This window comes from Felis catus, chromosome A1, assembly GCF_018350175.1.
Source record: "Felis catus isolate Fca126 chromosome A1, F.catus_Fca126_mat1.0, whole genome shotgun sequence".
NCBI lineage: Eukaryota > Metazoa > Chordata > Mammalia > Carnivora > Felidae > Felis > Felis catus.
Window position 1 is genome coordinate 237921579 of NC_058368.1, and position 24859 is coordinate 237946437.

Genomic DNA, 24859 nt, shown 5'->3' on the forward strand with positions numbered 1-24859 from the left:
TGCAGTGATGGGAGGGAATGTGTAGCGCTTTATCTGAGGCCTTTCTGCTAGTAATATATCTTTAAGTTGCAAATATATCCAGCTTGTAATTTAAATCGTAATTGTACTTTCTATGGAAGATTCTGGGATGAAAAGCAGAGGGCAGCCTACCACACGCAAATGCAATCACACGCAGACACACACACACACACACACACACACACACGAAGAAAAAAAGAGAAAAAAGGATGAACCGAATAAAAACAGCTTGTGTCAGTCTTTAAAAAAATCCATTTGTGATCACAGATGAAACATTTCCAATCTCATAATGGGTAGATTGCTTGGTTTTATTACCAACCATGCAAAGCAAGACCTCATCAAAAGGAGAGCCGCGCCAAGGTCCCAGTTTTCCATTAAAATAATTTCAAAAAGCTTTTTTTCTCCCACTGAAAGAACCCATTTTGCAAGATGATTTAGCTCAAAATCTGCTGGGAGTAACCCTTGACATAAAGTCATATTGTGTTGGAGTTTAGTCCTAAATTCATACATCAATTATTTACTGTCAACGCCGATTGTATAAGTGTAGAAAATTACTAGGAATGATATTTTCTCTCAGGCAGAAAAAATGTGATACAGCAGATAGAACGCAAAAATGTGCCGCCCACTGTCCGGAGCCCGGAATTATTTATGCATTGGAGAACAGTGTGCTGAGCAAAAGGCAGAGACAGAGGGGGAGAGAGGGACAGACGCATTATTTTAAACCTTTCATAACACCCATAAATATTTCATAACAAATAAATAAAGAATGTCGGGCTTGTGTGGAGACAGCTGTAGACGCACGGTTCAGTGCTCCGCCAGGCTCGGGGGACCCCACGCTTACCCTCCGTTAAGCCCCCATTCCTGTTTAATCATCCACTTAGTGCATTATGGGTAGAGGCGCTCTCCAGGTGAGCGGGGCGCTGAAGGTGACGGCCGCGGAGGCCACTCCTCGTGCCTTCTCGGTCTTCTTTCTTATTGTGTTTAGACAGAAAAAGAAGAAAGCAGGGGTCTCCTTAGCCAACGTCTCGTCTGAAGGTTTTCACACCAGTGCCGCTAACACGTGTTGCCTGGAAGATTCCCCCCAAATAAAAAATAACAATTGTATATGCCCGTGGAACCCACGTTTTGAGATTAATGACACTTGAAGCTACGCCGCAGAAGGCTTTCCTCAAATACAGCTACTGCACTCAGTGAGCCCCAATGTGCCCTTTCTGACTTTTTTCCTCCCACTTCATCGGGTTTTAAATCGATAGGAACCTTTCATGGGAAAAAGACTGCACGTGCAGAAACATCAACAGAACAGAATTCGCTCTTGTGTAAGTGAACTCTAGCAGGGACGTGTGCACGCGTGTCCGGGAGGGACGCGTGTGTGGGCGTGCATGTTGTTGTCCAGTATGGTGGCATCTGGGGATTGACTGCTAGGACTTACACAGTGTTCAAATAGGCATGTGTCCTGGGGGGCCTGGTGGCTCAGTTGGTTGAGCGTCCGACTTCGGCTCAGGTCATGATCTCACAGCTCGTGAGTTCGAGCCCCGCGTCGGGCTCTGTGCTGACAGCTCGGAGCCTGGAGCCTGCTTCGGATTCTGTGCCTCCCTCTCTCTCTGCCCCAACTTACTTGCATTCTGTCTATGTCTCTCTCAAAAATAAATAAACATTAAATTTTTTTTTAAAAAATAGGTGTAGGTCCCGTGTGTCCTGTGTGCCTGGCGTCTGGGGCTTGCCAAGGGGCAGAGGAGGGGGCAGAGCTCGCACGGACACCTCTTTCTGGGCAGAAGAGCGTGGCCATGGCTCCTTTAGCCTCTCAGAGCTTGAGGGACTCACTTTCCAGCACCTAGTTCTTACCACTGTCCCAGAAGGAAAGAAGGGGTTACCCTGGCTCACTGTACAGATGGAGAGCCACAGGCAGGTGCAGGGGCTCGGGCTAAGGCGGGGCTTGGTGGTGGGGCTGGCAGGTCCATCCCGTAAAGACTGTGACTTCCAGAAGGACCACAAGCTGGGAAACGGCCTAAACTGTTAGTGGTGATGCTCAGAGGCTCATCTGACCGGGGGTTCTAGCATTCACCTTGGGGACACTCCCCAAACTGTAGAGTCCGGATCCCTACAATGACCTCTCCCAGACTCTGCGACAGGCTGCGTCCACACAGGGCCGGGGCCCAGGGCTGACTCGGACATGGAGGGGGTGAGGCTAGGAGGGGTGAGGCCCTCTGGCTGCGGGCATGGGGAGCCGCGATCACACTGATTTTCTATTTTCCACGTGCAGGCAGAGAGATGGCATCCCAGGGCCCCTCTGTGGGGTTTCTCGAGGGTCTCCTGGATCCCACCTGTTCTGCAGCAGCATCGGCTCCCTGGGCTGGGGGCGGGGGGAGGAGGGGGTTGTTGTTCTGGGAGCAGATTCTTCTCGAAGTGGAGAGAAATCCACTTGGAGTCAGGTCCTCGTATCTGACCCAGTGATCTTACGGGGCCATAGTTCCCTGTTCTGAATCCTCAGCTAGTAATAGCTAGAAAGCCTTCGGATAGCAGGCAGCAAGACTAGCCTGGAAGTGAGGTCGTAGTGGCTTTGTCATTCTGCCCCAGACTGTGTCAAGGACGTCTGTCCCCAGCTTCCGTTCCGCTGTTTGGCCCACCCCTTGACAGAAAACAAATCCTTTCTTCTCTGATTTTAGGAAGCAAGTTGCATTGTGAAAATCCTTCCACTGAGTCATAGTCGCAAGTTTTAATAAACCTCTCATTATTTATTAAACGTTTGAGGATACAGCAAAGATCCCAAATAACCTGCTAAATATTTATTTCATTAATACTTAAGTACACATTTATTTTTCACTAATTATTGCACACATTGCCAAGGTTTATTTACAGTGAGTTCATCAACAGTAATTCTAAGTTTAGAAGAAAGAAAGGCACAGACATCGAGAGTTTGTTTCCCACAACCAGAGGAGAGCACGCGGGATTTTGTCAGCCCCGGGCCCCTCACGCCCCCCGTCCCGACACTCAGGGCTGAGCCATCATCGCTTACTGGGACGCTGCCTGCACCGGTGGCCCTAGGAACTCAATTCACGGAACGGCATCCTTGGAGAGAGGCAGATGCCAGTCCAGGCTTGGCAGACATCAGGTGGTGGTGAGGGCAGGTGCGGGGTCGGGAGAGAAGACGCAGGACAAAGCCCGGAGGGGACACTGACCCGGCTTCCGGCTCCCGAGGGGACGGGCCCCACGCTGAGTTCCTGGGCTGCTCCCAGCCAGGTTTATTCCCCACGATGACGGACTCCACAAGCCCCCACGCGGGGACCCTGCCCCACGTGCCCGCTTCTCCCTGCTCAAGGCTCAGCTGCCGTGGGCGGAGCGCTGGGCAAACGAGATCTTCCTGAGCACGAGTTTCACACACTGTCGGCCGCACCCGTTAGGGGCATGTTTTGCTTTTGTTGATTATTTACTTCCATTTTTCTAAAACAAGAGACTTGATTTTCAGAATATTAACTTCGATAATAGAACATCTTAGAAACTTGGTTGCACCCATGAGACCACTCAGTTACTTCCATGTATATCATGACGCGTTTGTTAAGTATTTAAGGGGAAATCAACCATTTTTCTGTAAGTTCACACGCATACATGGATGCCCCGTGGCTGTCTTGGAGCCATGTTTCTAGAAAACAGAGCGTGGGGACATTTTCAGTGGCATCTAAACTTTGTTTGCTCGACCTCCTGCCTGGAAGCCTTGGCCGCGGTCACGCAGGCTGGGGTCAGGCGTTCCCTGAAAATGCGAGTCTCTCTGTGTGTAAAGCGATCTCATTTCAACGAGAAAGACACCCCCAGAACTGATGTGGGGGTGACCCCCTCGGGTAGTCAGGGTCTGAATCCAGCCAGAATTTTCCAGAAACTGTTGTTCACAGGCGTGTCCGGGGCGGGGGTGGGGGAGTCCTGCCCAGGCTGGCCGCTCTGAACGCCCCACGGAGACCCCGGGGAGTCAAGGCCACAGTGGGGACCCTGGCTGCTGCCCATCTGGACACCGGTGGCGGTCGGAAACCAGAGCCGTTTTCCAGCAACTGTTGAGGGTGCCCTTGGCCCAGCTGCTGGCTGGGCAGCACTTGGCCCACGGGGTCACCTCCTCAGGACGCAGGAAGCCGGCGCCTGCTCTGGGGCCAGGAATGAGCCCCACCGGCTGGAGGCTGGATCTACAGCCAGCGATCGGCTCCAAGGACCGCCCCTCGGGGGGCCTGTGGCCAGTCCGTCCCACGGGCTGAGGTGGGAGGCATCGAAGGAGGCTGGCCTCACCTCCCAGATGGGTCTCAGAATCAAACACTGACCAGAGATACTTTTAAGAGTGATGAGTCACAACACGTGGAATCTCTTTCTTTCCTGGTGAAAGAAAGCGTTATTCTATGTCCTGGCATTAATATTTATTAGTTCTACACGAATATTTAGTAGCGGATCTGGGGTGGCAGAGCACCGCCCCTCCCCCGGTGGCGGGGACTCCAGACTTAGCGCTGACATTTAAAGAGTGTGGCAGACTCCATTCCTGCCCTTACAACAGGAAAAAATGGGACAACTTGAAAACAACGGCTTTTCTCAGACTCACCCGAGAGCCCAGCGTGCAGGGCGAGCCAGCGCTCTGAAATCTTGAGGGACAGCAGGTCTGGGAAGCCAGGGCGGGCAGGGTGGGTCTGCCTGGAGAAGCTGCTGGAGCCGTAAACTGGCAGGAACTGGTGGGCGGTGCCTCGCTGGGCTTCTGGGAGCCGGGGGAGGAGGGGCTTTATTTCCAGGAGCCCTGAGATCTCCTCACGAAGGTCTGAGGAAGATGCTCTTGTGGCTCTGCAGTGGGAGAGAAGAACTGGGCTGTGAAATATGTCCAGAAAGTTCTCTGTGACAAAGGGAAGACATCTGTCACATTCGGGAAACGTGACACGTATCCACCTTTCCCAAGAGCAGCGTCCCAGATCCCGGGGGAGGGTGCTCCTGGACTCTGGCCCCCTCGAGTCTTCTGGTCTCAACCTGTGGAGAAGAGGCTGTAGGAGAGAAAACCTCTGAGAAGGTGACATCCCAGACGCCCCGACCACTGAAGGACGTGCCCCACCCCCACGCCTCAGCCCAAGCCAACGAGGCTCCAGGATGACCACAAGCGTGGCTCACAGCCGAACATGCTGCAGACCCAGACGCTCTCTCTGGGAGGAGCCCTCAGCCAAGCCACGTCAGGAGGGACAAGGCTAGAGACACCTTAGGCAGAGACCAGCCCCCAGCCACGCCGGCAAGGGCCTATTTCCCTCCGACTGGAGACGACAGGTCTGGCTTTAAGCAAAAGATGACAAGGCATGCCAGAGGGCCGGAGAAAACATAGTCTGAAAACACAGTGAGCTTGAAGACAGGGCAACAGAAAGTTCCAAGGTGAACGCAAAGCGACAGGAGAATGGGGGAAGAAGCACCGTATCCAGGAGCGGAACGGATGGAAATTCTCAAAAGGTGTAACATCTATAGCTGCAGTTGCTAGAGAGAGAAGATTGGGGGGTGGTGGCGATCACAGTGAGTATCTGGAGTAATGGAGTAATGGTAGCCAGATCCAAGAAGCTCAGTGCCCATGACGCACTGAGCACAGCACCCACCAACTGCAGAAAAACAAAATCACACAGGAAACTTTGAAAGAAGCCTTTACGGGGACAAGAAAACAGCCAGAGAAGAACGAGGGTCACAGAGATGTCTCACCCGGAGTCGCTGCACCAGGAGAGAGACGTTAAGTGGATGACATTTTTAACCTGTTAGAAGAAAAATAAAATCCCACCAACACAGATTTCTATAACCAGTGATACTCACCTTCAAAAGTGAGGGAAAAGAAAGACCTTCCCAGGTAAACAAACAACGAGAGAATTTGTGAAAGATGCTCCCAGGAAATTCAGGAAACGAAACAAGCTGTTCAGGGAGAAGGAATGATCGAGGTCAGAGTCTGCACAAGGGTTCAGAGTCCAAGCAGGAACAAGGGGACGTACGTGTGCTGGGTGATTCCAACAGAAGGAGAGGGGACGTGAGGGACAGCAGTGTCACGGGGAGGCAGAAAGAGCTGGTGTTCTCCACCCCGAGGCAGGTCCCTGCTCTGCCACCCACGGGGCAATGGTAATGGCAGGTGGGCTTGGACGTCGACTGTCAACTTTAGGGAAACCTCTACATGTTGGGAGTTTAATCAATACACCAAGGGGGAAGACAGAATCGAATAAAATCCTCAAGTAAAACCAGAGAAGGCAGAACCAGGAGCCTCTGGCAACAAATACAAAACAGCCACCCACATGGTGGACGGTGTCCGATCAGCTGATGTTGGCACCTTGACCAAGGATGGGATGGAGGAAGGGACGGAAGGAGGAGGAGCAGACCGGGCTGGGATTTCAGGTGTAGACACCAACCACCCGCATCAATAATAGATCCGGGAAGCAGAAAAGTGAGAAGGGGCTACTTGAGATTTCACGTGCAGGGGATTCAAGAAATCTCACCCTTGTTCAGGGCCAGGGACAGAGGCCGACGCGGGTCACGGGGAAGGCGCCTGGGGGTGGCCGCACCTGGCAGCTGGGCAGGCCCGGATTAAGAAGTCCTGGGCAGGGGCCAGGGAAGGTCTTCTCGCACATGTTGTCCTCAAACTGTAGTGACCACACGAGTCACTGAATGTACTTGGCCGTCATCCTGGGAAACGTGGCCCATCTGGAGCCCCAAATCTGCTTAAGACAATAAGAACCCCAAGGGGACGTCCCGGCGCGGGAACAGGAAGCGCCGGCCGGGGAGACCGCAGGCGCCCGGAGAGGGGAAGCCCCGGGCCCCACTTGGGGGCTGGGTCCTCCGTCAGCCGACAGAGCCCGGTCCCCAGACTCGCCAGAGCTCGGCCGGCGCCAGGCCCACCGCCAGAGGTCCAGCCCCCAGCCCGCGCTGCCCCCGGTCCGTCTGTTGCTTTACAGCAGTAAGTAGAGTAACTCGTGGGCCCAGATCAAGTGTCCATCAACTCGCGTCACCCTAAGCCCTCCTACGGCGGATTCCGGGCTGGGGACGCACCCGGTCACCCTCCCCCTGCAACTTCACCCTCCCCCTGCAACTTCACCCTCCCCCTGCAACTTCCGGCCGGACGCGCCTCTCACCAAGCAAAGCCGAAGCCCCGCGTGAGGGCAGCACCGTTGGCAGGGCCCCCGGGGAGCCCAGGCAGGGCGGGGGGGGGGGGGGGCGGCTTCCGTGAACACGTGGTGCACGTGTACTTACCCGCCGTTAAGTCACGTGGCGTGCGCGTACCCACGATCCTTTAACACGTGGCGCTCACACACCTAAACTCCGTTAAGTCACGTGGTGCTCGTGTAGCGACGATGTAAGGGATGCTAAAGCGACTTGTCAACAACCGAGTAGTTATCGTGTGTTCCTTCCGGCAGGCAGGTAAACAGTCTTCCCTATTTTAGCCATTTATGGGAAATGGACAGAGCGTTTCCTAGGATGAGGGTAAAGTACAAACAGCAGTTTTACAGCAGCGGCTCCTGACGGTCCCTACAGAAACGGAAGTAACCTGCACTCTGTCTAATCCAGGGCTCAATGCGAGAAAGGCGTGTAAGGTGGGAAACACGTTAACACCTCTGACAGTCGTCTGATTAAATTACTAAATACTACTATTTGCGAGAAACGAATTCACAAGCGAAGCCCGAGGTCGGATATTTGGAACGTCACCACCCCAGCAAGGGGTGAGGATGCTCACCCCCCTGAGTGAGGTCCGGGCTGTGCCAGGGGGCTCGCGGGGGCCCTGCTGGGGCGGCAGGCGGGGCAGGTGGGTGTGATGCCCGGTTCCCAGGAGCCTGAGGCCCCCGCTGCAGCCTTCACCAAGAGCGGTCCCCTCAGTGGGACAGGATGCCCGGGGACTGGGTGTTTCCCTTCCCGCGGGTCAGTCAGACCCCGGTTCGGTCCCCTTTCCTGGGGACAGACCTCGTGAAGGACACAGAGCCCCTGCAGGTTCCCGAAGGGCTCCTTTCCCGTCCTGCCCCCGGAGCCCGAGGCCCGCCTCCCTGAGCGTCGCCGTGAAGGCCCGCCGGGGCCCCTGCAGGGAGGACGCGCACCGGCGTGGGTGCCCCAGCTCTAGCCCCAGCCGGCCGGGAGGAGCCCCGTTCGTCCGCCTGCACCAGCGCCGGGGAGGTTCCCGCTGGCAGGTTCTGCTCCAGCCACGAGAGTGTGCGTCTGCCGGCCTCGCTCTCCGTTTCGGGGCAGCGGTTCGCCCCGTGACCTCTCCTCTCTGGCGGATCTGGGATCTGCTGGTTTTCAGTGCGTCCGGCCCTTCTCTCGCCACGAGGACCCCAGCGAGGGCTTCCACGAGCGTCGCGTGCCGGAAGTCGGAATCTTTTGGCCGTTAAGGGAAGTAATGAGGCATCGGTGGGCTTTATGGCTGCTCGGGTGGGGTCACCTTCCCGGGAGACTGAGGGCAGGGGCGGGGAGCCCTCACCCGCCTGACAGGAGCCAGGTGTGGGCAGCAGACAGGTGTTCGGCCAGACTGTCTGGGGCGGGTGAGTCTCGGGCAGCAGGATCCTGGGGCTCTAACCACTCTGGTCCCGCCTGAGTCACACACACGCGTGATGGCATCTGGTGGCCTGAACGGCAAATGCGCTCTACGGCAGGATTTCTTCCCTCTCGAGTTGTTCTGTCCGTGGCAGTGTGTGCAGCCACAGCCGCTGAGGACAGAGACCCGGCTCCGTGGGGCCGGGCCCTCTCGACCCCTGCCTGGGCTCACACCGTGCGGGTGACGAGGGCTGGGGAAGCTGTGGAGCTAGGTTATGGGGCCTCGTCGTCCAGCAAGGGCCTGCGTGGGGTGTGCCAGTCACCAGGTTCTGGGCAGCCGGCTGGAGTCATGCCCCGGGCACCTGTCCCGCCCGCCGGGAGGGGTCTGGGGGCAGCCTCCCCACCGAGACTGGCCGGGGCACCACACGCTGGGACCAGGTGCCAAAGAGGAAGATGGAATGGGGCCCAGCGCTGGGAGGAAGGCTCTGAGTCCTGGGTTGGGGCCACATGGAAGAAGGACATTTAGGTGCTGAAGATTATTTTTAATTATTATTAATCTCAAAGAACTCCAATGCTTCAGACAAAACCAAGAGCCGACTCCCTCTCTGCACAGCGAGGAGGGAAAGGGTGAAACCAACACGTCCACCGAGGGCCACGAGGGCGCCAGGGACCCCGGCGCATGTCCGCGCCCCACCCTCCCTGCGTTCTCCCACATATGGCTCCCCTCGCTGTTTGCGGAGTGCTCAGTGTGTGCTCATTAAAGGTCTAATTACACTCTGCTCCACTAATCAATGATTGAGAAAATGGCAACATGCAAATACTAAGCGAGAAAAGAGAAAAAAACAACAACACGTCAGCTAACTGCGCCTTGAATTCTTTACGAGGCCATGTTGTTGGCTTGCTTTTAATTTGTACTTGACTTCTGGGAGCCCTTGTACATTTTATAAATGCTGGTATTAACTGGGTGTATTTTAAATCACCAACTAACAGAGAGAAAACCTCATGATAGTCTGTAATCACATCTCTAACTTCCCAGGGTTTCTGGAAGAGGGGTGATAAGGACACACGAGCCCCTCATGTTCATGTTTAAAACATGAAGAAGACTCCAGGTGCACCTGTGGTGGTCAGCCGGCCCCCGGCGTGACATGAAGGCTCCGTCCATGGAGCTGCAGGGCGAGGAAACTGGGTGTGCTGATGGGCTCCTCACCCGGACTATTCTGGACACAGCCTTGGACGGAGACGTGACCTCTCGTGGCCTCCAAGCCCTGCCCACATCACCCACGTGGCCCGGTGACTGTACCATAGGGACATCTAAAACCACATGGGGACCGGCCGCCCCAGCTTTGCTGTGTGTTCCGTTCACGTCTCCGTTGCTGTTAACGCGGGAGACCCTCGACGTGGCAAAGCACATCTACGGGAAAGACCCCCGATTTATTTATTTTGGTTCAACTGGAAAAATCAATGGGCACTCGATGCTCGTCTGACATTCACACCACCTGCACGCAGCCTGCCGAGACGTTTGTCCGTCAGAAATGCCGCTGACCGCATCCCGCCATCTTCTGACTCAGAGGCCGCGAGAAGGCGTTCGCACAGCGGTTCGATGCGGGCACGAGGGAACAGCGCGCAGTTCCACAGGAAACCCGAAAGAGCCTCGTGGCGACGTTCTGAGTTCCCGTTTTCCATTTTCTTCTGTTCTGCGAATTCTCTCTCAAGGAGTTCCTCCAGAATTACCTGATAACAAACATGGTTTTCTGTAAGAGATTTGAATTTTCTTCTGAAAACACCTTGTTTTTGCGTGTGAAACAAGCATTCCTCTGTCCACTACGACTTTGAATCTAGTTTTACGTACAGAGGAGCTTCAGAGGCTTTCCTGTAAGACCGTGGCCTCAGAGAGTGTCCCCATTCCCCCCAGTGGCTCCATCCGGGCTCCTGGGGAAATGCCGCTGCCCCACTAAGGGCCCGACTTTTCCCTGATCGCGAGGCTCTTCGTCACCAGGAGCGCAGCCTCCGTTCCTGTACTAACTGGAATATGAAATCGTCCGCGTGCCCTCGCCAGTATTCTTGTGTGCGTTCTTTGGCAGAATCCAGTCTGAAAATCCATCAGGAAGGCGTTTCCCGTGTTTCTGCTTTTAACACCAGAATCAAGATGGTGTGAGTTCGCTTGGGCCCGTTGCCCCCGAGAACGGAGGGAGCGCCTGATGGGGCCGTCCAGCCACGGGCTCCCGTATGACCCAAGCGGGGCCTTTCCAAGGACAGATTTCAAAACCTGACAAAATGCCGAGGCATAAACAAGTCTCAGCACATCCCAAAGGACTGAAACCACGTGGGGTGTGGCATGTAACCACGGTGAAACCCAGCCAGATGTTAACGACCAATAGATAATTGCCCTATTACCTTCCCATGTTTTTTAATTGGAAAAAAAATGTACTTTTAAGTAGCCAATGCTGAAAACAGAATTACAATAAAATTGGAAAACTATTTTGCACTAAATGATGAGAAAAGACGGCCTGTGCTGGGGTGAGCTCTGGTAGGAACGTGGCTAAGTTCTGAACGCTTCAGCTTCACCAGCGGGAAGCATAAAACTAGACAGAAATGCACACCAACCACGGGCAGCACGGGGGTGCCCGGAGGCGTGCGTGTTGGGGGACGGTGGGCCTCAGGCACCTGCGGAAGGAGGGGGTCCGGCCCGCAGCACGCAGTCGGGTCTGGAGGGAAGCCTGGGGGAGTCAGCCAGACTCGTCTGTCCCTGGTTCTCAGAGCAGCTCTCGGGACGCCGTTCCTTGAGATCCTCGAGAGTTGTCAGAAACGACACGTGGCAAACAGGTCGTGTCCCCGTCTGCAAACTCCGCTGCACTGTCTCCCCTCCGTGTGTCACCTGGGTCACTCGGTTCACGTATGCCACGAGGTGCCGCTGGGAACGTGACCTAATGCGAGGTTCTCTCCCTTGTCAGCACTGTGTTCGCCTGGACCCCAAAAGGAGTTTCCTTGCTTTTGCTGGTCAAGCGATCCGCTGACACTGTCCTGATGTCGCTCGCTTGAGCCCAAGCCGGTCGCGCCTGGGGTCACCAAGGGGCCTCAGGCTGCCTTGGGTCCATTTCGGGACCACGTCCTTGAACTGCACCGGTTAGCACTTACTCCAGCTCTTCCCACTTTGGTGTTTCTTTCCAGGAAGAACGATCACCTGCCGATTTTCCGTGCCTGACTTCAGCATCGCCACTTTCAAATTCTTCTTCATCTCTTAGGTTTTTGATTCTTTGTGAGACTTTTTCGCGTCCGCGAGCTCTTTGCTTGGTCCGCCTTCACGCGGCCGTCGGCCCGGGTCACGCCTGACTCCCCCCCTCTGCTGACCCTTTCCTGGGGTCTCCCCCTCGTCCTGCGGCTCTCGTTCTGATCTCTGTTGGTTTGGGCCTTCCCGGTGTCTTTTCTGAATGTCTTTCCCCTCGTGCGGGAGAGGCTGGACCTCCCGCCTTTCCTTCTGTGGCTACGGGCCTGTCGATGGGTCCTCCTCCCTCTCTTCTCCAAGAGCGTGTTTGGGACTTGGCCTCGATATCAGTTGACTGCTCCTTTTTATGTGAACTCAGTTTTCTGAGCTGCAGGCAGTGTGTTTCGCCAACTCTTCTGGGCTCCTGCTGCTCTGTTTTTTCTCGGGTGCACAGGCCTGGCTTTGCCCCTGAGCCCCTGGCCGTCCGCTCCCTCGGGGCCTCCCTCCCCCTCCTGCTCTGTCTGCTAGGTGTCGGGTCCGAGGGGAGTGGCTTCTCCTCCGAAGGAGCCCTGTCCGGGAAGGAGCCCCCGAGGGGCTGCACTGGACCCCGTGTCCTGCGAGCCCGGGCCTCCCCCCCCCGCAAGGGCACAGACCCCGCTGTGTCTCCACCCCGCTCAGAGTGGCCTCCACGGCTTCCCGGGAACAACTGTGGGTCCCGTGTTTCCTCCACACAGAGACTCCGGCCCCTCGGTCCTGGCTGTCGCCGCGTGCTCGTCTGTGTGCACTGTGAGCTCACGGGGGGGGGGGGGGGGGGGGGGGGGGTCTGTCCCCTCGTTTTGGTGCGACGCTGCCCGTTAGCTTTTGTTTTGCTGTCTGGTTGCCTGTTTCGATGTGTAGACCGAGAGATTCAAAAACTACTCGTGACCCCAGCTGCCATCTTCCCAGGACTGTCTCCCCCTTTCCTTGTAGTGGATTGAAAACAAGGAGAGAGTTTAACTTTCCAGCTACTCTTACAAAGTGCGTGCGAGGTGCTGTGTCGGGACAGGAGGGCCCCGGCTCCCCCATTCTGGCCCCGACGGCGGCCATCCGCCTCAGGAGGAGATCCTGGCCCTCGTGAGCCCGGCTCAGGGGAAACCTCCTGACAGGAAACTCAGACTGTAAGTCAGAAACAAGCAAAGAGAAAAGAGGTCCCGCCTCAAGGCTGCGTCTTGTTTCTCCACCAACACGTCTTCCCGTGAGAGTACTTTTCCTCGGGGAGCACACAGTTGAGCACTTGGCTGGGATCACAGAGGGGGCCCCGAACCCCCGGCCCCGCCTGCACCCGTGACAAGGTCCAGCGGCAGAACAAACATTTTCCCTCGGCCTCTGAAGGAAACGGGGCTTCTTGCCGCCTCTCCTGAGCTATTTGTTCAGTCCTGAGCTGTTCCCCACACGCGGAAGGACTCACTCCGTCTCACAGACACCGAAGCCAAGCGGGCCTCGCGGAAACCGGGTGTTCGCTCCTTCTGCTCTGCCTCCAGGGACTTTGGTAATCTTGGCTAATACGACTTTTAAACTTTACCGTTTTAAATTACAAAATGATTACTTGTGATGTATTCAATTTAGAAAGGCGGGAAGTGTAGAGAAAGGGGAAGAAAATAAAAATCAGCAGAGATTAGAAGGCACCAGGGTGTATGTCCTATTATCTCTCTTTCCAATGAAGTCATAGTTTTAGCCACGAGTATAAAATCTGGGCTGTGGCCCAAGTCAGGGTCCACCGACCACCGTGCCAGGCCCAGCGTGCCCTGTGCTGGCTTCTGTACGGCCTCCAAGCTAAGAACCTCTTCCATGTTTTCAAACGGCTGGGGGAAAAAAGTTAAAATCAGAATATTTCAGGACATGGGGAAGTTACCTGGAATCCAAAGTTCAGTGTCCACGGACGAGTCTGCGGGCACGGGCCCCACCCCTGTTCACCGCGGCCGCAGCTGCTCCCCCCCCCACCCCCCGAGACCCCGGAGCCGGCGGCCAGTGGCGGGGAGCGCGGCCCGCAAAGCCACCGTGTCTGAGACCCCGCTGCGCACGCGGCTGCACCGTCCCTGCAGCTCTGCGGGCACCTTCCGCCGTCGACCCCCGTTTCACAAGCCGAAGAGGAGACGAGGACACGAAGCAACGTCCCGAGCCTCCCACGCGGAAGCCACGGGGCGTCTGTTAGACGAGTCGCTCCGGGATGTGTGTGGACCGAGGCCCGGAATCAGGCGCGTGGGGGCACAAGGGTCCCCAGCGTCTTCTTGGCGGTTTTCCGCACGTGCCGTCCGCCGGGCGCCAAGAGGCCAGAAAGGCAGAAACGAGCAAGCCCCGCCCACCAGGCGCTCCGTAGAAACGCAGGCCTTGGAGGGGTGGCCTCTGCGCCCTCGGGATGTAGGCGTTGGACGTCAGCACTCGCCAGCGCGCTAACCCAGTTCCGCGGGAACTGCTGCAGGTGGGGTGGGGTCTCCAGGTTCAGTGTGGGGGGGGGGGGGCAACAGTTCCCGGAGGAGAGGCCTGGGCTCCGAGGAAGCGCCCCCATCCCCCGCCCTAGGAACCTGGCCACTCAGACAGTGCTCACCGAGGGGGCAGGGACCACCCGGCCCTGTCACACAATCACATGCCCAAAGAACCACCGCGGCTGGTTTTGCGGGACCCTGGATTCCTGGATCTGACGATCAGAATCGAAGTCCCACGCCCACGGCCGACGGGGACCCTCACAGAGATCAGTGGACATCCCTGGAGAGAACACGTGCACAGGGGATCAGAGCAGCCACCATCCCAGGCCCCTGACTCTTTCTAACAGAAAAATAAATGGGGGTGCGTTTGGGGAAGAAGAGGGACGATTTCTTACTTATAGGCAGAACACTTGATTTATTCAGAGTGTAAGAAAAATAGTTGTGTGTGCGACCTCAAAGGTTCGTAAAATCAATCTTTTGCAAGAGAATGACTTTCCAAAGATTTATTAAAGCTTGCTGGGATTTTCAGCATGTTAAGGAAAATCCAGGAAAACACACCTTTTCCTGATGGCTTTAGAAACCTCTGCACCTTTTCCTACAATTTCCCCCATTTTGTAGCTTTTCTGTTGTTTTCTGCGTATAACCTTTCCCGTACTTTCCACTTTCATGAGCATGTGCTATCATTCTCTCCCTTTCTTTTTCTTCTTGCTCCTACAAGCTAGCTTGAATAAAGGAGTCATTATCAGCCGCCCCACAATGGACCCACACATCCTCAGTCAAGACGCCAAACGGACGAAATATTGATCAGTCTTCCGTGAGTAATAGCGGTCCCCTGGAAGGAGCAGGCACAAGTTCATGGGTCTGCCCGTGCCCGCCGCGAACGAGGCATCCCACAGCCCAGAGTCCAGCCTCGCGGATCGTAATCACTCCCTACAACAATAAACGTCAAGACTGGTGTTATTTATCGACCACAGTCAATGACCGTCTGTGGGCTACACGTTGAAAGTTCATTTTACGAACCAGCATCCCGATTGGATTGTCTGCTTTCTTCCAGGGACCGCTGAGAGGCTGAAAGTTAACCCCGGAGCTTCCTGCCGGGCCGGCCCATCCGCGGCAGCCAGATACCCCGCCCCCCGCTCCGCCACCGAGCCTGGGGCGCCCCCGTGGCGAGTGCGGGGAAGACCAGCAGCAGGAGCTGGCGGAGCCTCTGCACGGCCCCGGCGAGGAGCAGCGTGGGGCTGGCGGCGGCCCTGCCACTCTGCACCACCCACCCACAGGCACCGAAATGGCCAGCCAGCGGCCAGGGGGCGGTGACCGTGGACGGACGTTGCAGCCTGCCCGGCTCTCGGTGCCGGTGTCTGGACACGCAGGGAGGCCAGAGGCGAGGGAGTTCGCTGGGTGTGGAGGTCGCCGGGTGTGGAGGTGGCCGTCACCAAGCCTGCCGACACCTGGAAGCCCGGCCGGTCTGAGCACAGAGGCGGCACGTCCGCCACTGTGCTTCTGTTCCGCGGGAACCCTGGCACACAGCAGGTTTGCCTAGAGAAGATTTAATTCCGTTCTGGGTCCAACTCACAATTCTGTTTCGAGATTAGACGCCATATCACACATTATACGGGCAGCGGCTGAATTGCGGGAAACGTGGGTCGTGCCCTTGGGGATCTCAGGATGCCCCATCCCTTCTTCTAGCAAGGCGGCCTTCGAGGGTCATGGCCAGTTGGTCTTGCTCCCAGTGGAGTCGAGACTCTGGGCAGCTGCCTTGCCGAGCGAGTCCTGGCCTCGTCTCCGTGGACGTCCCACCCACACTCAGAACCCTGACCAGTCTTGAGGCATGATTTATTTAATTTTAATTTTTTTAAGCTTATGTATTTATTTTGAGACCGTGAGAGAGCATGAGTGAGGAGAGGCAGAGAGAGAAGGAGAGAATCCCAAGCAGGCTCCCCACTGTCAGCACAGAGCCCGATGCGGGGCTCGAACTCACAGACTGTGAGATCACGACCTGAGCCGAAACCAAGAGGCGGATGCTCCACCGATGGAGCCACCCAGCCACCCGAGGCAAGATTTAAAACCCATGGAGTCAGCCTGGCAGGACCACGGACTCTGCACATAACTAACTCCTGAAACATCAGAGGAAGGATGACAGGGCCATGATGAAGCCACAGAAATCAGTGACCACAGCGCCCAAAGCCAAGCCCATGTCCGGTAGTTTGTGGGCAAAGGTAAACTGTAGAAACCAGCCACCTTCCTAGAGGAGTCGACACTCCACGGTCGTACCCCCACCGTGTAAACGCCACACTCGGGCTCCCGGCCAAGCCGGTCCACCACCGCTGACCCCGGGGCTGGGCGGACGCCCTTCTTCCAGAGATGGGCCCAGCGGGGCTCCGGGCCTTTGAGTCTCCTGTCCTCACTGACAGTTCAGCTCTCCTGTCTGTAAGTGATGGAAACAGGAGGAGACGGGGTCACGGTGTGGAGCCCTGGACCGGTGTTGACCTCTAGGGGCTTTTCTGAGCTACTCCCTCCCAGCCCCTGCCCCCTGCCCTCCCACTTTTAACCTCACATTAAAATACATGTAAATGGACTATTTTTTCTTTGACTGTGTGTGATCTGTCCGAAAGAGGAGGCAGCTTCAGATGCCTGGGGGGTCCGGGGGGCCTGGGAGGGACAGCCGTCGTGCCGGGTCCGGGAGGTATGGGTCCAGGCCTGGTTTGTGCGGCTGAACGTTCTCTGTGAGAAGGGGGTGTCCCTGGGGTAACAGGCTGAACTGTGCCTGTTCAAAATCAGGATGTCGGAGTGCCAGCACCCCAGAACTCAGAATGGGGCTGCACATGGCCGGCGTCCCGAGAGGAGGATGTCAGGACACAGATACACACAGAGGGATGGCCGTGTGAGCACGGGGAGGAGACGGGCCCGGGGAGAGGCCTGGGTCTCGGACGCCTGGGTCTCAGACGGCGAAAAAACACACAAACACGCCTCTGTTCTCGAAGCCCCCGTCTGTGGTCGCTGTGCACACACTACCAGGGAATCCACAAGGACCCATTCGGAGGACCCAGGGTGGATGTGCAGCTGGTGACACACAGTGTGGCCGTGCGGGGAAAGCCTCGCCCGGACAGGGGCCACCGGGCTGGTCTGCACAGACGAGAAGGCCCCTCCTGCCTGCCTTCCAGGCCACCTGCTTGATTCTGGGCGGGGGATGCGTTCGTGAGGAGGTGGCTGGTGCCGAGTGCCGCAGAGACCGGGGCCACAGCGTGACTGCGTCCATTCCCCTGACGAAACCAAGTCCCTGGTACGCGGCCCTGGAAGGCACTTTTGGCTGGGGACTGCAGCCACTGTCGCTCAAGGACAGCTCAGCCCCTCCCACTCTGCGTCCCCTAGTCCCTCCTCTGCGGAGGAGATGGGAAACTCCAGACCAGGGAGAAACTGGATGCCACAGCGCGAAAGGCGCACCACAGAGGAAACACGAGGCAGGGAGAGAATATGTGGGTTCCGGGCGCCGGACCCCCCTGGGAGCACGGGCAAGAAGGCTGGCTGTGTCCCGGGTGAACAGAGGAGGTGACGGCGACCAGGACGAGCAACTTCTGATTTTCAAACTGAAATTCGAGGCTGGCGGTCTGTGCTTTAGAACCACGAGCAGGGGGCACTTGGTTTGGGGGTTCAGTGTCCCACCTTTGTCCCTCATCCGCTCACAGAGACCCCAGAACCAGAACCACTTTGTGGGGAAGGCGTGTGGAGGGGCAGCTGCCGCAGGTCTCAGCAGCAGGACAGCTCTGTGTCCCGGCTGCCCCCCAGCCCTCCGCGGCTCTCTGTCTCAGCTGTGGTCCTCTGCCCACGCCCAGCCCCCCTCGGGTCTCTGTCCCGGCCGTGGTCCTCTGCCTCATTGGAATGCATGGCCCGGCCCCCAGCCCCCAGGGGGTCAGCGGCCCCCATCTGGACCAGGAGCCCCGCAGGAACTCCTCGCTCTTCCAGGAAAGTCAGCTCCTTCCGTAAGGGGAGCCGTGGGTGCCGTGGGTGCCGTGGGTGCCGTGCTTGTCTGGAGCTGGGCTCCAGGCATCAAGGAGCTAAACCCACCCTCCCTGACGTCCTGATGCCAGGGGACATACGGGCCTCCCCTGGGCCGTCGGGCGGTCAGAGGAATGAGTGTAACGCTGTGCGAGGGCATCTGGGACGAGGCAGTTTGCTCGTGACGGAAGCTGATATTCCTTCAAATGCCCTGTCTCCTGTCCAGGGACACTTCAGACGGGTGGCTGTGGAGTCTCTTTCTCATTGAATCTAATGGGGACCAAATCACGTATTCCCCTAACGGAGCGATGACGAGAATGTCAGACTCCTGATGGCACACGCACGTGCACAGTAACTAGAATCCATTGTCCCCAACTATTGCCGTGGACGTGAGAGCCAGCGACCTCTGCTCACGGTTTCCTTCGATCTGAGTCTCAGGGCTCCGTGGGTCCGCCCTTTCTCAGTGGGACCCACGGCCGTCGTCTGGGGAACGTGGAAAACCAGCGTCCGTGGGAGCTGTGGAGACGGTCGGCCATGCTGTGTCCACACAGACCCCTGTAAACTGTCACGCGGGCCACCGTCCCGTCTGCCCTGGACTCCCCGTCCGGGGCACAAACCCGACACACCAGGCATCCCCAGAGGAGGCGGGCAGAGGCGGGCGTCTGCCATCATCGTACTGAGGCAGTTGTAATAACTCCGTCGTTAAGGTGAAGAAGTAACCCAAAACGGTCACTCCCGATTGTCCCAGGGAAAAGAGCACTTTTTCGGGTTTGTTTCTGCCCAAACGACATACAGATTTTCTTTCCATTTTTTTTCCTGCTGTAATTTCAAACTTGGACACACATTTCTCCAGCGCATTTCAAGAACCAGAGCATTTTTAAAATTAATTTTTAATAATGTGTAATAATCTGAGTGGCCCTGGTCTGTGTGCAGAATTAGAATTCCTCTGATAGAAAAAGAAATATTTGTGCAGAGTTTTATGAGCAAAGTTGACCTGAGGCTTCCTGAGGCTGATTGAGAAATTGCAGGCAAGGCAGCTTGCTTAACCCCTTCCGCGTCCTCTCCCTCCCCGGGCCCCCGCCGGGTGCCCACAGAGGAGCCAGCGGCCGGGCTCCGGGACAGACAGACCCTGAGCGGGAACAGGGGTTTCATGTAGATGCCCGGACACCACGAGGTCACAGGGGGACACTTTCATCCCACGGACACCGAGCCCCCACGTCCCCGAGGATCGTGGGAGGACGCCCCGTCTGCCTGTCCGACGCGCCCGCTCGGATGAGGCCAGGAGCCGTGGAGGCACCTTGCTCCCCAGCCCTGGCTCGGCACCCTCAGCCGGGCCTGTCACTCTGAACGGGGGTCCCCGGCGGGGCGGGGCCCTAATCCGGCAGCGGGCACGAGACCAGTGTCTGGTCCGTCCAGAGCCATCTGTACCACAGACGTCAGCCGAGGGTTGAGAAGGACATCCATGCTATCCCAAAATAAGAAGCCGGAAACAACGTCCGTGTGTGTCCCTGGAGAACTTGGCCGTCGGGGAGGACGGACCTCGCCCCAGCAAGGAACTGGAGTCAGACCTCCCTGCCCTGGTTCTGCTAATGGCTAAGTACGGGTTTCAGGCACTGCCAGGGACTCAGACACTGAGTCTAGGGCTCAGAGGATGCTCTTCCCAAAACCAGGCTGAGAAGAAATTCGTTTCCAGCCCCTGCTCCCCGAGGGCAAACAGACCTGGAACCAGGGCTACGGAACGGAGCTCGGAAGAAGAGTGAAGGCGGCCGCCCAGGGGGCTTCCTCACTTTCTGCTGGGCCGCTAAGGGAGGCCCTTGGAGCGTCGCGTCCCGGCCGGGCGTGGACTGAGCACGGGAGGGGAGCACGGCAGTCGCAGGCGTCGGGGGCCGTAAAAAGAGCACACTTGTTGCTGGGGTCCAAACAAGAGAAAAACCAGCAGGCCCCTCTGAACCGCTTGCCGCGATTCCGTTCTGTGGAACGCTTGCCTGAAATAGCCCGTCCTTTTCAACCGGCGCCTGCTCTCCGTCACGGCCAGAAACAAAGCGCACGTGACCGTGGACCCTTGGGCGGGGGCCGCGCCCGGCGACGGTCGCGGGGCGCGGCCTGCCGACCACGCCCTGGCCGTGACCCCTGGCGAGACACGGGCCGCTGGGGCCACGTGGGCACATGCTCGCGCCCCTGGGGAGCAGGCAGAGGTGGTGACTCTTTCCCCAGGTCTCCGTCTGTCACCTTCCTGCTTGCCCTCTCAGGCAGGAAGTGGGGTTTTTACCGGGAAACCGAGGAGCTTGTCTCCAGCCCGTGGGTGGCGTCCGGCGTCCACGTCCCCGGTCCTTCTCCTGCGGGTCCTGAGCCTGCTGCAGAGAGGACACTGACACGTGCAGTGAGCAGGATCCCGTGTCCCCCAGGCCCCCTGCTTGGGGACAGACGGTGACCTGACATTCCCCGCTGGACACTTGAACTCCACAGCCCGGCCTCCTCTCCCCAGACTCAGCGAGTTCGCCCCTGACACAGAGAGCCTTTCCTGGACCGCCACCAGGTTGGCGCATGGCGGCCAGGGAGCGCCAGCCTGGCCCGGGTGACCGTGGTCTCCCTGCCCCAGGAGCAGCTCGCCGGGCGCATCCCTCCCGGCTCCGCCTCCTGGCCCAGGGTGGGTCACGCTTGCCAAGATTCTGAAGCACCAGAACCAGCCCTCGGGGTCGTTCCCCGGCCGCGGTCTGAGGTTAGCCTTTTCTGCAGACCCTCAACCACACACAAGCCCTGCCATCTCCCCTTCTCGGTTCCAGACTGTGGTCCAAGGCTTTCCTCCGGCCAGAGAAATGAAGCCTTGGGCACTTAGTTCCTTTGCTTGCAAACTTGTCTGCAGAAGTCTTACAAATAGCTGTTTAAAAGGTTTCATGATATCGAAAGCGTTCTTTAAGTAAAATGGAACAAATTCAAGGAAGCTGGTGTTAGAAGAAGAGAACCACCATATGTAAACAGCACTGAGACTCCAGTGTGAAGAACCAAGCAATTGCAAAGGGAGTCTCAGGACATCAACGTCCGAATACAGATTTTTCTCCCCCTAAAACCTCCTGTGTTCCCGCTGGAACATCATCCAAAAGGAAGCCACCGCATCCCTCAGAAATGAGCTGTCTCAAACCCTTTCTTTAAACAAGGAGTTCGTTAGTAACAAACATAATTTTATTGGAATGTGATTGCTTTAAATCACTCTCCAAACATTAGTTAAATGTATAAAAACCCTAACAGAGTTCATCTGATAAAACTGCATCAAAGCTTCCCCCCAGAACATTCCGCGCTGGTGAAATTGTAGAAACTGCATTGTTTCAACAACATTAACATTGAGGTGCTGAGCCAGACGGGTTCGAGGGGTTCACATGCCTCAAAGTGTCTAAAACGACTTAAACACAAAGAGATCGCAACACGAATCAATCAAACCTGTTTGCCAACAATGTGCACATCTGTAATGGTAATGAACATATCTTGCGGTCTTAAAAAATACAGTGACTTTTCTGAGAGCTTTCATCAAAACGAAGGACAGATGTAAGGGCACATTTAAATGTGTGTTGCCTCCCGCAAAGGCGTGAGAGTTTAAAGGAACCCCTAAGTAACAGGAAAACTTAAGCAAGTTTTCCACTGCGAAACGTCATTACTTCCAGGAAGAAGCCCTTTCCTTACAGAACAGCAGCAAAGCCACTTTGCGAAGGGCCACCGCGTGGAGTGAAAGCCACGGAAGACGACGCGTGCGGCTCCGTCCAGCTGTGTGTCCAGGGCGGTTGTAGCAAACGGATGACAGGGTGACGGTTGGAAACCGAGCGTCCTTTCTCTCCCGTCACTTCCTGGTGTTCCTGATGGGAACCCAGCAGGGAACCACAGGCTGTCTGGGAGGACGAGGGACATTCGCAGGTGGTTCGGGGACCGTCTGGGGACTTCCTGGCGCTTTGGGTGGGGCAGTTGGGTTCCTCCGGGAGGAATCTCCAGCACCTCCCACCCTCACTTCTGGGCGAGAGAAACCAGGAAGGCGCCTCCCCCCCAGTGCCACCCCCAGGCTGGGTGACCGGGAACGTGGCCACAGGGGAGAAGGTGGCTGGTGCCCAATGGTGTGAAACAGAGACACCTGCTGGCAGAGCCGTGGGCAATGCCTGCCCTGCTCCGGGCTCCGTGGCCCCGGATAGATGAGGCGTTTCTAATCTGCCCTCAGACTTGAATGGGAGCGAGCACGGGGTTTCACACACGCTGATGTGAAACCTGGAGACCGTGGCCCTCACGCTGTGCTCCGGGGCGCTAAGCCCGTCCCCCGTCCCGCGGTGACCACCCTGCAGCCACCCCCGGGGACCGGGCTCCGGCACCTGATAGGACGCACCCAGGGACGCCGAGGCCAGCAGGTGCCTGAGCCTGCCTGCCGTGTACATTTCTGGTGTGTGTGTGTGTTTAACCCATGGATTTGATCGGTGGATAAAATACGGGCACGGACCACCAAAGTGTCTTTGAAGTCTCTTTGTGAGCACAGAAGCTGGCCCAAGTCCTTGAGTCTGACTGTAGAAGTGTCGCCAGCGGGTACCTGCGTGGCTGGGGCCGGAATCGGCGCCAGCTTCGGAGACGCGCTCTGTGTCCCGCCTCAGCCTGTGTGCTCCGCCGGGGCCCCGCAGGAGCGGCCTCATGGCCTCCGCGCTTCCTCGCTGGTTTTATTCCCTGACCCCGAGTCATACTGGCAGCTGCCAGAAGGCAGGGCTTGGAGACTGGGGGCTGGGGGCCCAGGGCGGGCACGGCTTGCGGCCTGTGTGTTTGCTTTGTTTCGTTCGTGACTTTCATGGTGCCCGCCTCCTACAGCGTAAGTGCGCGTGAGGAAGCGCAGAGATGTGTCCAAAGCCGTGGGACGGTCACGGGAGCGGGCCCTTCCGCCGTCCCCTGGCCGAGCCCTGGGCGGTTCCCGGGCAGACGTGTGGCCTTGCGGGAGGGGGGACGGCGCCTCGGCCCTGGAGGAGGGCCCCCCTTCACCGGCACCCTCAAGCGTCTGCGGAAACGCACGTCCTGGCTGCTGGCCGTCCGTCCCCAGCGGAGACAGGAGCCGCTCTCTCCATGAGGCCTCACGTTCCCCCCCCCCCCCGCCCCCGACGTCGCGAAGCTTCAGCGAGAGGTTTCGGGAGCCAAGCCTGATGTCCAAGCAGCGGGGAGGACAGGAGCCTGCCGTCCCCGTCCGGGGTCGAAGGCTGGCACCAGCTGCACAGGGTGTTTACATACGTGTCAGAGTGATGACAAGCGTCACTTCTCAGGGGCGGGGCGGGGCAGTGGCCGCAGGCTCGGGTCAAACTGTTGAAACGTGTGCCTCGTTCACGTGGAAGGCTCCCGGGAAGGCACAAGCCCCACAGAGGTGCTGAGTTGTGACGGCTGGGAGCCCGGTGCCCCGAACAGACTCGGTAAGTGCCATGGCTGGTGCGCGCTGAGCGGGCAGGCGGGGAGCAGGGCGGCCCGCGGGCTCCTCTGGACGGGGCGCTGAAAGCCAGACTGGGCTCTCCGCTCTGGTTTTTTTCCATCCCTGCCGTGCAAAGATAATCAGGTTTATGTAAAGTGTGAGTGCTCCTTTGACAGCCCGCGGTATCTCATTAATTCAATCACAGCAAACTCTATTGTTCCCAAAGTGTTTGAAATGCGGATGGGGACCTCGCTTTTCTAATCCCGTCAATCACTGTTAACATTTTTCTTGCAGTTGCCATGGCTGGGGCCAGAGTTCATGAAAACACAGAGTAAGAGCCAACAAAACAAGAATAAAGACTTATTTGAGATACTCTTTTTAAAGGACATCGACCATGCACAAAACACGGAAAGTGAATGTGGACAAGTTTGGACACTGCTTGCTGAGAGGGAAGACGGTAGAAAGGGAATTTGAAAATCAAATAGGCCCATAAAAACTTGACCCAGGAGTCTCTGGGAAAAACCCGATGAATCGCCCCCTCGTAGAACAATGTTCTTTCTTTCGTGTGTTCTTTGGGGACAATGGCTCGTGTATTATAACACATGCCACTGGGGTCTTTACAGCGTTGTAAGCGGCTCAGGCCCACAGAACGCTGAGAGCCAACAAGGGCCCGCGGGCCCGCGACGCACTCTTTCTCCGGCTTCGCCAAAAACAAGCACTGGGAAAATTATTCATGCATGGAGGCCAACAAAGCGGGGACGGAGATTGGTGATGTCACACAGCGAGATCACGTGACACAGTCAGAGAAAGGAGGCACACATTCGCCCCGAGACGTTGTTAAATTCCCGTTTCACGTGCACGAGCGGCCCGGGCGCCCGGGACCTCGGAAGCCAGGGCTGCCTCTGCTGTCGTGCGGTCGGGGAGACCGGCGGCAACGGCCGATCCCCCGACTTGTGGGGTTACCCGCGGGACGCCCCCAAGAGCACCGTGCAGACCCCGGCCCGCACCCCGGCCTCCCCCCCCACAAAACACACCGCCGGGGGCTTCGCTGGCTGGGACGCGGGCGCCCGGCGCAGGGAGGGCCTCTCTTGGCCTCACTTTTCCACTTGGGCCAACGGCGCGTGACACTGGGAGGCGGGCGAGCACGAAGTGTGATTTAAGTTGCTCCTTACACATCCTTCTGTTTTCCCGTCGGAGGCATGTGATGTCCCAGCTCGGGAAGAGCCCTCTGTGCCTCCCGGCCTCACTCGGTGCCACAGTCTGGCCCCTCCAGGTCCCACCCCCACGTCT

The 24859-nt window shown here is 57.4% G+C and overlaps 2 long non-coding RNA genes across 5 annotated transcripts; one reads left to right on the forward strand and one right to left on the reverse strand.

Annotated features, from left to right (window-relative positions):
* Nucleotides 1–4589: 4589 nt before the first annotated feature.
* On the reverse strand, nucleotides 4590–13666 carry LOC102900516. Of its 4 annotated transcripts, none has more exons than XR_002146230.3 (5): nucleotides 13596–13666; nucleotides 7234–7453; nucleotides 6549–6701; nucleotides 5815–5910; nucleotides 4590–4821 (listed from the first exon to the last, which is right to left on the reverse strand). It is a non-coding gene; the product is annotated as an uncharacterized LOC102900516 (long non-coding RNA). The 4 variants fall into 4 exon arrangements; XR_006586586.1 differs by lacking the exon at nucleotides 13596–13666 and adding an exon at nucleotides 8070–8584; XR_002146236.2 differs by lacking the exons at nucleotides 7234–7453; nucleotides 13596–13666 and adding an exon at nucleotides 7116–7185.
* Nucleotides 12506–16741, forward strand: LOC123380593. The gene is made up of 2 exons (XR_006586593.1): nucleotides 12506–14980; nucleotides 15221–16741. It is a non-coding gene; the product is annotated as an uncharacterized LOC123380593 (long non-coding RNA).
* The last annotated feature ends 8118 nt before the right edge of the window (nucleotides 16742–24859 follow it).